This window comes from Pleurodeles waltl, chromosome 7 (genome assembly GCF_031143425.1).
Source record: "Pleurodeles waltl isolate 20211129_DDA chromosome 7, aPleWal1.hap1.20221129, whole genome shotgun sequence".
Lineage (NCBI taxonomy): Eukaryota > Metazoa > Chordata > Amphibia > Caudata > Salamandridae > Pleurodeles > Pleurodeles waltl.
In genome coordinates, this window is record NC_090446.1 from 1148839835 (window position 1) to 1148852667 (window position 12833).

Sequence of the window (12833 nt, forward strand, 5' to 3'; positions counted from 1 at the left end):
ACAAGGATAACAGAGGAGAGTCAAACATTTTTCTTCCTAGAGATCACAACACGATTAAGATTCCAAATTCTTCTGTCACTAACTTTGACTGCATTCTTGAACAACTTAGTGACCATGAACGGGCCCCAAAATTTACTCCCACTCTTACCAAAAATTGGTTTCTTAATCAAAACTCTATCTCCTACATTTACCTTGATTGCACATGCCTTTTTTGTTCTATCAAAATATTCCTTCCTCTTTTCTACTAGTTTCTTTTCACAGCTTCTATCATGCTCATCCTGAGACCAGGAGACAGCCTTATTCTTGTCCCCGGAAACCCAACCAGGTACTAACATAGTATTAGCCTTCCTTCCTCTGAATAACTCAAAAGGAACTGCCCCGGTGGTCGAGTGTGGAGTAAAACGGTAAGCTATTAGGAATTGTTTTAGACCTTCTTTCCAACATCTCCCAGCTGCCACTTCCAATTGTACACATTCCTTTGCGCACCTATTGAATCTCTCAACCATTCCGTTCCCTTCAGGATGATACAATGAGCATAACTTGTGCTTGATCCCCAATTTCTTCAGATAATCCTCCATTTCCTTGGACACGAATTGCGGACCATTGTCAGTAAGAATGGCGTTGGGAAACCCTTCCCGAGCAAAGATTTCTTCAAGAAGACCAATTATCCTTTTAGTCTCCACACTACTGACTACACCTAACTCGACCCACCTGGAAAACTGATCAACTAACACTAAAATGTAACTACTCCCTGCTCTTCCATGGTTCGGTCCCACAATATCCATAGCCACGACATCCCACGGTCTGTTTGACAAACTTCTGACACACATCGACTGTACTCTTGTTTTATAAATCTTATCACTGTTGCAACAGTCTGGACATTCTCTAATTACTCTCTCTATACTTAAATCCATCCCCGGCCACGAATAGTCTAGGCAAATTCTAGCTTTAGTTTTACTTATCCCTTGGTGCCCAGTGTGTCCTAGTTGTATAATTTTGTCAATCAAAGCACTCAGGACCACTAACCTTCCTCCATGAAACAATAACTCTCCAGAAACGGACAACTCATCCCTTACCTTCCAGAATCCTCTTAAAACTTTAGAATCTTTCAAACCATCAGAATCCCACTTGAGAGAACAACATACACGTTGTAAAAAGGGATCGTTAGCTACTGCTCGTACCCACTCATCATAGTCAATGACACCTTCTGTTACACTGCACACACTGAACTCATCCTCTTGACCTATGTTCAAGTCTTTTTCCGAAACAGAGGCGAGTCTAGACAAGCAATCTGCAGTGTTATTGTAAGCCCCTGGTACATAAAACATTTTGAAATTGAAGTCTTGGAGATTAACCACCCACCTGCTGATTCTGGACGAGATATGATCTAGACCCTGTCTCATGAAAACATCCACTAATGGCTTGTGATCCATATAAACATGGAACACCCTTCCCCACACAAAGTTCTTAAATTTGTTAATAGCCCAAGAAACTCCTAAGGCTTCTTCCTCAATAGTTGAATAATTTACTTCTGAGCCTCTCAAGGTTCGTGAATTGTACACGACTGGTTTCCACTCCTGACCATCTCCTTTTTGTAAGAGAACCGCGCCCAGACCTTTTTTACTGGCATCAGTCATGATCACACATAATTCGTTCGGATTGAACGATTTCAGGCATCCCACTTTAGATAATTCACTTTTAACATTCTTAAACTCATTCTCGCACATCTCACTCCACACAAATTCCACTCCTTTCTTGAGCAAATTGCGCATGTTCTCTGTCTTTGAAGCTAGGTTGGGTAGAAATTTGGCATGAAACTCAACCATACCAAAGAAGGTTAGTAATTCTTCTTTGTTCTCTGGGGAATGCACTTTCAAAATGTTCTCAATTAAGTCCTGTTTCGGGTACAACCCAGTGGAAGTGATTTTGGTGGTCATTACGACCCTGGCGGTATAAGGCGCTTACCGCCATGCAGTAGACCGCCAATACACCGCGGCGGCGGCGGTAGACCGCCACAGCTATTATGACACACATCACGGAATCCGCCGGAATTCAGACACCCACACAATACCGCCACACCAAAGGTCAGCGATAAACTGGCGGAAACACATCCTCCACGTCTACGCCAACAGAAACACGCCCATGCTATTACGACCCACGAATCCACGCGGCGGTCTTTCAACCGCGGTATTCCATTGGCGGTACACACCGCCGTGCTCAAAATACACACACATCTCCAAAACACAGCCACATTGGACATTTAGACATACACACACCTGAGACACATACACACACCACTCCCACACACCCAACACAATATAAAACACACACCCACATCACCCACAAACCCCTACAACCAGAAATTCTGAGAGAAGGCGAGAGAGAGAGCACAGAATAGACAACCCCATCACACAGAGGCACACAACACCATCACCCACACAACATCCAAGCACAAAACACCACATACCACTATACTCACCACACTCATCACCACATACACCACCCCACACATCACACACACCAACCCATGTCACGCCAAAGACACCCCCGCTTCTCCGAGGAAGAGCTCAGGGTCATGGTGGAGGAAATCCTACGGGTAGAGCCACAGCTATTTGGCTCACAGGTACAGCACACATCAATTGCAAGGAAGATGGAGCTATGGCAAAGAATAGTGGACAAGGTCAACGCAGTGGGACAGCACCCAAGAAATAGGGAGGACATCAGGAAGAGGTGGAACGACCTACGGGGGAAGGTGCGTTCAACGGTATCCAGGCACCACATCGCAGTACAGCGGACTGGCGGCGGACCCCCACCTCCTCCCCCTCAACTAACAACATGGGAGGAGCAAGTCTTGACCATCTTGCATCCTGAGGGCCTCGGAGGAGTCGTAGGAGGAACGGACACTGGTAAGTCAAATCTTAACTATCACATCCCCCACCCTACGTGCATGCTATCACACACCCCCACCCTCACACCCTCCCCTATCACCCAAACTCCTCACTAATGTACTAATAACACCAACCGCACATCCCAACCCCAAGACCTGCATGACACAACTAACCATGGACACTCATCACTAAAGCATGCCCACTGCACATACCCAGAACACCCCCCAACCATCAGCACACAACCCCACACACAGGAATGCCTGCACTGGGGTTCATGCACACCCAACCATTGCACACCATTACACACACACATGCAATAATCATGTACTTATACCCCCGCAGGAACCCGAAGGAACGTCACCACACCAGAGGGTCCAGACAACACCACTCCACCCCCAGAAGAGGCCCACAGTGACGAGAGCAGCTCTGCCCTACTGGATCTTGATGACCAGCCCGGACCATCGTGGGCCTCAGGACAGTCGGTTCCCCTCGCACAGGCACAGCCCAACACTGACCTTCCACCCTCTGGTAACACCAGCACAGCACCCACCCAGCGGGCCCGAACCTCCCTGCCCAGGACAGGTCAATCAGCGGTGTGTCCACCACTACAGGGCACCCAGGCTAACCCACCACCCCAACAACAACAGGGACCTGGGGGCAGAGGTAGTGGGCACACGGTCCAGGGGACGGAGGCACAGGAACACAGGAGAACTGGGAGGGCTGCTGTGCGACAGAGGGAGGACAGGCCAAGGGAACCAACTCTCCACGAGGCGCTCTCCTCCATCATGGGAGCATACCACCACTCCCAGGAGAAAATGGCCACGGTCCTGGACAAGTTGCAGGAGACCCTGCGTTTGCAGGAGGAGCAGTATTTGGGGTTCAGGGAGGAGCTAAGGACCATCGGTTCCACCCTGGGCACCATCGTAGGTGTGCTGACGGACATTCAAAAGACCTTGAGGGACACCGTGGCCCCTGACACTAGCCACGACGATGAACTGCCTACCACCTCCGCTGGCGCTAGTGGACAGGACGCCCCGCCACAGGACCACCACACCACACCCCATACCCTGCAGACGGACAACCACCACGCAAGCGGGCCCTGAGATCCAGGAACAGGACAGAGCAAGATGGCAAGACCCCCGCCAGGAAATAAGACCACCCTGATTGTCCCCCCACTGTCCCACTTTGTTACCCTGTTCAAATCGGAACTGCCCCAGCTCCACTTCCAATGGGCAGATGTGCAATGTACCTGTGAGACTAATAGACTGGACTCTGCCATGGACATTCCTCCACCATCACCCGTCACCATTTTACAACCCACCTTCATTTTTAGCACTTAAATAAACACCCTTGAAACACTAAAAAAACTGGAGTCAGTCTATGATTTGTATTTTTCTATTATCAATGACAGTGTCATAATGGGTTACCCATTGGAAGGCTAACATACCAATGTCACACATCACAAGCCCTTCAAGGATGCAAGCAGTTGACACGTAGGTTACCACATTTGTGAAACTGAAATGGAAGGGGACAACTCAGTTAACAAATAGTGAGTGAAATGTCGGTACAGGATAGAGGTAGACGTGTGAAAGTTAATGTAATGTTACACTGGAAAATGTACTAACCTGAATTTCACTGGAAATATTGCTGTATGACTGACTCCCTGTTGTCGTTTTCTTCTTCCTCAGCTTCATCCTCATCACTGTCCACAGGTTCCACAGACTCCACAGCTGCAACAACACCGTCATCTGGATCATCCTCCTGCAGAAAAGGCACCTGGCGTCGCAATGCTAAATTATGGAGCATGGAGCAGGCGATGATGATGTCGCACACCTTCTTCGGTGAGTAGAATAGGGACCCATCTGTCATATGGAGGCACCTGAACCTGGCCTTAAGAAGGCCGAAGGTGCGTTTGATAACCCTCCTAGTCCGCCCATGGGCATCATTGTAGCGTTCCTCTGCCCTGGTCCTGGGATTCCTCACTGGGGTCAATAGCAAGGAAAGGTTGGGGTAACCAGAGTCCCCCAATAGCCATACACGGTGCCTCTGGAGTTGACCCATCATATCAGGGATGCTGCTATTGCGCAGGATATAGGCGTCATGCACAGAGCCAGGGAACATAGCATTTACCTGCGAGATGTACTGGTCTGCCAAACAGACCATCTGGACATTCATCGAATGATAACTCTTCCGGTTCCTGTACACCTGTTCACTCCTGCGGGGGGGACAAGAGCTACATGGGTCCTATCAATGGCACCTATGACGTTCGGGATATGTCCAAGGGCATAGAAGTCACCTTTCACTGTAGGCAAATCCTTCACCTCAGGAAAAATCCTTACGTATCTCCTTACGTGTTTCAGCAGGGCAGCCAACACTCTGGACAACACGTTTGAAAACATAGGCTGGGACATCCCTGATGCCATGGCCACTGTTGTCTGAAAAGACCCACTTGCAAGGAAATGGAGCACTGACAGCACCTGCACGTCAGGGGGGATTCCAGTCAGATGGCGGATTGGTGACATCAGGTCTGGCTCCAACTGGGTACATAGTTCCTGGATTGTGGCACGGTCAAACCTGTAGGTGACGATTAAATGTCTCTCTTCCATTGTCAACAGTTCCACCAGCGGTCGGAACACCGGAGGATTCCGCCATCTTCTCACATGTCCCAGCTGACGGTGCCTACGAAGGACAACAGCGAATAACCAGTCAATATTCCTCCAGGTATGTATCCACAGTCACACACAAGACTACACCAGACATTGAACCCTTCCTGTATGTGTGTTGAGTCTAGGCCTAGGTATGTGTGACACAGTTGAAAATGAAGCCATGTGGGCCCCTGAAATGGCGGCTGCCTGACCTGTAAAGTGGGACAATGGGATGTGAGGTAACTGCGCTGGCGTTGTACACCGTCGCGGTAGGCGGTCGAAGACCGCGGCGCAATGCTGCATTGGTTAACATTGGACCCTATGTGTCCCAAGAGCCAATGACCCTTGGGGTCTACCACAGACGGAGCACCCACTGCCGGAAAAGATGGGAGGACATTCGCCGCTGGAACAAGAAGACGGCGGAGGCTCAGCTGGGGATGGCCTCCCAACGTGGGAGGGGTGCCCATCGCACCATGACCCCCCAGATGTTCAGGATCCTGGCGGTGGCCTACCCGGAGTTGGATGGGCACTTGAGGGCATCACAGCAGACACAAGGGGGTGAGTACACTCTCATTCTGCTGACTTTGCGCGCAGTGGAGGTGTCTGGGTGGGGGAGGAGGGCTGTGGGTTTCCCTAGGCCAGGGCGAGTTCCGTAGGCAAGGCCCCTCCGTAAGGCAGGCCATGTGGCACCCCACCCCACCTCTGTAGAGTGCCAAGTACAGCTATTCATGCCCCTGTGTCATCTATGTCTGCAGATGTCGTCCATAGCCTTGTAGGCCATTTCCCAGGAATTGAACAGTGGAGCCCAAGAGCGCGGCGTAGTGCAGGGGGCTGCTGTGTCTGTCGTGTCCGCCAATGGTAGCGGTAATCCAAGCACTCAACATGTCTTTCTTCTGTCCCCCCCCTTTTTGTGGTCTCCCTGTTCTTGTTTGCATTAGCATCATCAGGCGGAGGAGCAGTTGCACCGGAGCAGGAGGGAGCTGCATCCCACATGGCCCTGGAGGGCGAGACTACGGACTCGGAATTCACCAGTGGGACGGAGGGTGAGGGGAGCTCCACGGCGGGGACAGGAGCTGACACCAGCGACACGGACTCGTCCTCTGATGGGAGCTCCCTTGTGGTGGCGGCAACATCTGTGCCCCCCGCATCTACAGGTACAGCCGCCACCCCCCCTACCAGCACCGCCCTCCCAGCAGCCCCTCAGCCTTCGCCCCGTGCCCGCTCACCCAGGAGGGTGGGCATCACCTTCGCCCCAGGCACCTCAGGCCCTGCCCCAGTCACCCCTGCTGCCCTCAGTGAGGAGCCAATTGACCTCCTCAGGTCCCTCACTGTTGGGCAGTCTACCATTTTGAATGCCATCCAGGGTGTAGAAAGGCAGTTGCAACAAACTAATGCATTCCTGGAGGGCATTCATTCTGGTCAGGTGGCCCTTCACCGAGCTTTTCAAACTCTGGCCTCAGCACTGATGGCAGCCATTGTCCCCGTCTCTAGCCTCCCCCCTCCAACTTCCTCCACCCAGGCCCAATCTCCTGTACCTCTGCCTATCCCAAGCACACCATCAGACCAGGCTGCACACACCTCAACACACAACGGAAGCTCAGGCAAACATAAGCACCACACATCCCACAGGCACTCACGCAAGCAACACACACATGCAGACACACCAACATCCACTGCCTCCACTGTGTCCCCCTCCTCATCGTCTCCCTCCTCCCTCCCAGTCTCGTCTACACTCACACCTGCATGCACTACCTCTACAGCCACTACGTCCCTCTCCAGCACACCCACCACCACACCCCGCTCACGTGCAGTCACCACCCCCACTACCATTCACACGTCCCCTGTGTCCTCTCCCAGTGTGTCTGTGACGCCCCCTCCCACGATACACAAACGCAGGCACACAACCACCCAACAGCCATCCACCTCACGACAGCTTCCAGCGCATGCACCTTCACCCAAAGTCAGCAAACAAACACCTCCTACAACCACCACCTCTTCCTCCACTCCCAAACCCCCTCCAGCTACGCGTCCCAGTGTGTCCCCAATTTTTTTTCCTGTCCACCCTTGACCTTTTTCCCACACCTCCCCCACCCCGTCCATCTCATAGGTCCCGAAGTAGCACCTCAGCCAAAACATTTCCGGGACCAGTGGTGCCTGTTGTCACCGGTATGTGGAGTGCACCGGCCACCAGGACAGCCAGTGTGGCACGGAGCCACAGCACAGACAGTCCCCACCTGTGAAGCATCAGAAGTTGGCCAGTGCCCGGCGGGAGAGGGGGAAGACTCCAGCCACCAAAGCCGCTCCCAGGGGTCCCGGTGGGAGTGTGGAGTCAGCTGTGACACCTTCCAAGGTGGGGAAGGGCCACAAGAAACCCGGCAAGTCTGGGAAGAGCTGCACGGCGGAGAAGACCGCCATCATCCCCGCTGCCCAGGAGGCCACAGTCAGCCCCAGCCCAGCTGCCCAGGAGGCCACCGCCAGCCCCAGCCCAGCTGCCCAGGAGGCCACCGCCAGCCCCAGCACAGCTGCCCAGGAGGCCACCGCCAGCACCAGCCCCGCTGGGCCATGAAGGACCGCCAGCACCAGCCCAGCTGCCCAGGAGGCCACTGCCAGCCCCAGCCCAGCTGCCCAGGAGGCCACCGCCAGCCCTAGCCCAGCTGCCCAGGAGGCCACCGCCAGCCCCAGCACAGCTGCCGAGGAGGCCACCACCAGCCCCAGCACAGCTGCCCAGGAGTCCACCGCCAGCCCCAGCACAGCTGCCCAGGAGTCCACCACCAGCACCAGCCCCGCTGGGCCATGAAGGACCGCCAGCCCCGCTGGGCCATGAAGGACCGCCAGCACCAGCCCCGCTGGGCCATGAAGGACCGCCAGCAAAAGCCCCGCTGGGCCATGAAGGACGCCAGAAAAAGCACCGCTGAACAGGGCACTGCCAACTCAAGCACCGCTGAACAGGGCACCGCCAACTCAAGCACCGCTGGACAGGGCACCGCCAACTCAAGCACCGCTGAACAGGGCACCGCCAACTCGAGCCCTGCTGAACAGGGCACCGCCAACTCAAGCACTGCTGAACAGGGCACCGCCAACTCAAGCACCGCTGAACAGGCCACCGCCAACTCAAGCACCGCTAGCCCATGAGCGGCAGGGGCACTGACGCAACTGGGTCCGTCACAGGGTGAGTGATGCACTCTGGGCACCAGTCCCCCTCCAGAACCAGTGGAGAGATCCATCCACTACCTCTGTCCTTCACAGGATGAAGCACTCTGGGCACCAGTCCCCCTCCAGAACCAGTGGAGACATCCATCCAGTGGAGACATCCATCCACTACCTCTGTCCTTCAGAGGATGAAGCACTCTGGGCACCAGTCCCCCTCCAGAACCAGTGGAGACTGTTATCCACTTGAGAGACTGTGGCTTTGCACTCCCCAGGATTGAACAGTGGGCAACCCACCCACTGTAGAGACTTGAGAGACTGTGGCTTTGCACTCCCAAGGATTGAACAGTGGGCAACCCACCCACTGTAGAGACTTGAGAGACTGTGGCTTTGCACTCCCCAGGATTGAACAGTGGGAAACCCACCCACTGTAGAGACTTGAGAGACTGTGGCTTTGCACTCCCCAGGATGGAACAGTGGGCATGTGGCCTCCTCGTGGATTTGTCGTCGTGCACTCAAGTGGCTGAGGTGCCCCCCCTTTCCCTCCCCCTGAGGTGCCTGTTTAGTTGCTGTCTGATGCCCCTGCAGTGTTCTCTCCGTCATGGTCGGGGATCTTGTGTGGGCCTCGCCCATACCGTGTGGTCCCAGTGTTCCACGGACTTTCTTTGTGCAGTACCTGGACTACTATGCCTGGTATATATTTTGTACATGGTGTATATATATATATATTTCTGCCTACTTGTTTGTAATATATTCCAATGGTTACACTCATTTTCTTTGGTCTTTGCATTCTTCCGGGGGGGGGGTTTGGGGGGTGTAACTGTGATGTATTGATATGCATTAGTGTGTGTGTTGTAGTGGGTGATGGTGGGGGTGTTGCGTGTGTGTGTCCCTGTTTTTTGCCTCCCTCCTCCCCTGTGTCGTAGGTGCAGTACTCACTGTGGTCTTCGCCGCCGGCGTTCGTGCTCCTGGTAGAGGAGCAGGAAGACTATCGCAGGTAGGATTTGGAGTTCCGGTTCCATGGTGTCCTCGTTCCTCGTGGAGTGTGTAGAGGTGAGTGTTTTCCCTTTGAAATTCCTGTTTCCGCCGTGTTTTTATCCGCGGTGAATCCGCCCCGGATTGGCCTATCATAATAGTGTGGGCGGTACTTTGTCCTCCGTCTGTCTGTTGGCGGTGTCTGCCGCGCTGTTTGTTTGTACCGCTGTGGCGGTCGGAGTGTTAAAGTGGCTGTCTTTGTTGGCGGTTTCCGCCACGGTCGTAATTGCAATTTTTTACTGCCGGCCTGTTGGCGGTCTTACCGCCGCTTTAACACCATCCGCCAGGGTTGTAATGACCACCTTAGTATCCTTAAACTTAGACTTCTGAATTTGACCTAGTTTGGCCTCATCTTTTCCTCCATCCGCTTCTGATGTGCGGTCATCCTGTTGTTCGTTCCTTTGAGATATTTTATTTACAGCAGGACACCTGCTCCTCTCCAACTCTCCCACACAAGCTGAGGTGTGCTCCACACTCTTAGCAATCGTCACTACTTCTTGTAAAGAAGGATTATCCTTGCTCCAAAGTTGCTGTCTAATTTTGTCACTGGAGCATTTTAGCATGAATTGATCCCTTATGCGTTCCTCTAGTGTCAATCCAAATTTACAGGTAGTTGCTAGTTTCCTTAATGCTGTTACGTATTCCTCAATAGATTCACTTGGTCCCTGTACCCTCATACCAAAGTGATAGCGTTCCAGAATCGTGCTGACTTTTGGAAGATAGTGCAGATCTAGTTTTTTTAAACAAAGTTCAAATTCATTCAAATCTGTCCCATCATCCTCTGGTTCAGGTAACGTTTCAAAAGTCTCAAGTCCTTCACTTCCCAAACAATGCATAAGAAGGGAAGTTTTTCTTTCATTGGATAAATTGGAACCACACACCCTTGTATAGTAAAGAAAGGACTTCTTCCATTTGGACCATATAATAGGTGCTTCGCCTGGGACAGTCAAGAAAAAAGGAGGTGGAGGTATATTTTGCATTTCCGTCACTTGGTTAAAAGATTTTCCCCTCTTTCTTTTAAAATTATTATTCTTTTTTTTTTAAACAGTATTTTTCTTTCCTTGTTTTGTAAATTTGTAGTCTTTCACTCTAATTTTGTAAAAAATGAAGCAGCAGGACAGCTTTCTAAAGCTTGTTGTATATCCAGTTAATTTGTGGGAAGGGCGGCTCGTCAAGTAACAACAAAGCCTTGTCAAGGTGAGCCTTGGGCAGTGTAAGGAGGGACTGACACAACCACAGCACCTGGATGTCGGGAAAATGCTTCAAAGGTACAGATTATTGCCTCCTCTTATTGTGAAACAAAAGAATTGCAGCTGAATGTGTACACGTAGTGTCAAAAATTGACACGCGAGAATTGAAACTGTAAAAATCGAGATTTCTTAGTAATGGCGCACTGAAGCGTTTGGAATGAGCGCAAGAACTTCAGACCCGCACGGGACATCCCCTTGAGGTGGAGCGCGTGTGGGTAAATCTCAGCACAACAATAAGAAAAGCGCGTTGAATTTAAAAGATGCAAGGTGAAGCGCTAAAGCCTTTGAAGTGAGCGCGAGGATTACAGACGCTCACGGGACGCCCTCGAGCTGGAGCGCGTGTGAGTAAACTTCAGCACAACAATGAGAAAAGCGCGTTGAGCAGCTGCACGCGCTCACGTTGAATTTAAAAGATGCAAGGTATCGGCAGTGATATCTGGAAACAGCTTCACCTCGGAACGCACATAAAAACCAAGAACAGGGTTAAAACACGTTAAAACGTCCTGCCCAAGAATCTTGGTCAATCGTTTTTTCCATCAAAGAGAAAGAACTTTACTGGATGAGGGGAGAGTTGGTCTTCCTCGCCTGTCCTTTTCCTTTCTCTTTTTAACAAATATGCTCTATACCGATTATTGAAAGAAATGAGACTCACCAAATCAGAGTAGTCAAAAATTAAGGTCGATTTGAAGAAGAAATTGAGGGAGAACCAACCAAGTTCTGAACCAACCGACTGTGGAACTCCAACGTGGGTAACAGTTGTGTTGAGATATCCTAATGAACGTATCCCATCCTCGTCGCCAGTGTAGAAATGGGATCCGTAGGGTATGGGTCATCAAAGTGATACTTTATTGCATTCCAAAAATGATATCTCATCCACAGAGGTTCCCTCAGCAGCTCTGCTCCCTTCCTCTCCTTCTCCAACCTCTCCAGACTCCACAACCCGGAATCTAGAATCTCTGTACTTGCACATTCCATGTCTTGAGGGATGCAGAGCAAGCTTCACTGTAGATACCACACATTTGTATTTGTGGAAGAATGCTTTGATTTGTCATCACAGCAAATTATATGTCAGTATTGCTATAAGTTAGAAAACAATAAAATGCCAGCCAGAGCAATACCTAACAATTTAGAATTGGTATCAATTCCGAAAGAACTTTGATAATGAAATATTTATGAATCGATTCTCATACAATCTATACACCATTTTCAAGCAATAGTCAATATGGAATCAAAGACTGGGAAACTACCACCAACAGAGCTACAGAAAGGCCCTAAAAGGAAGCGTTGTCTACTTACCTTTAGATTTTACATGGAATATTGAAACTGTGTGTATACAGAGAGATATTGATGAACCACTTATTATTCGTGTAAATGGTGTACCTACGAAAAACAAAAAATCTGGCAAGAGCTAGTAGATGTTAAAAAAGTTTTTTTTTAAAGCTACATTGTGTCTCAAAGAAAATAATATTTATTGGAAAAATATCAATGTTGTTGGAAACGTAAGTTCTATGGATGATGGAGCGTTACCATCAAGAGGACAGATTGAAATTGTGGATATATCCAAAACAGAAGAAATATGTGAACACTACAGTATCCATCTCCTCCATTCCAAAAAAGTTATTGGTGATGATATTGATCTCTTTCAAATAAAGCAAGCAAAAGGAGCTCCATTGAGTGTGTGGTAAAAAAACGTTTAGAGGCTCACTGTTTTCCACGCCTATTAGCCACCGGAGTAGGTGGTCAGTATCAGGCCTCGAAAAATCATAAAAATGTTACTAGAACTGCAGGTTGAGTGGCTTGAATAATCTACTCGACCTAATGTACAAGTTACTTACCTTCTGTAATGATATATCTGGTAGAGATATATT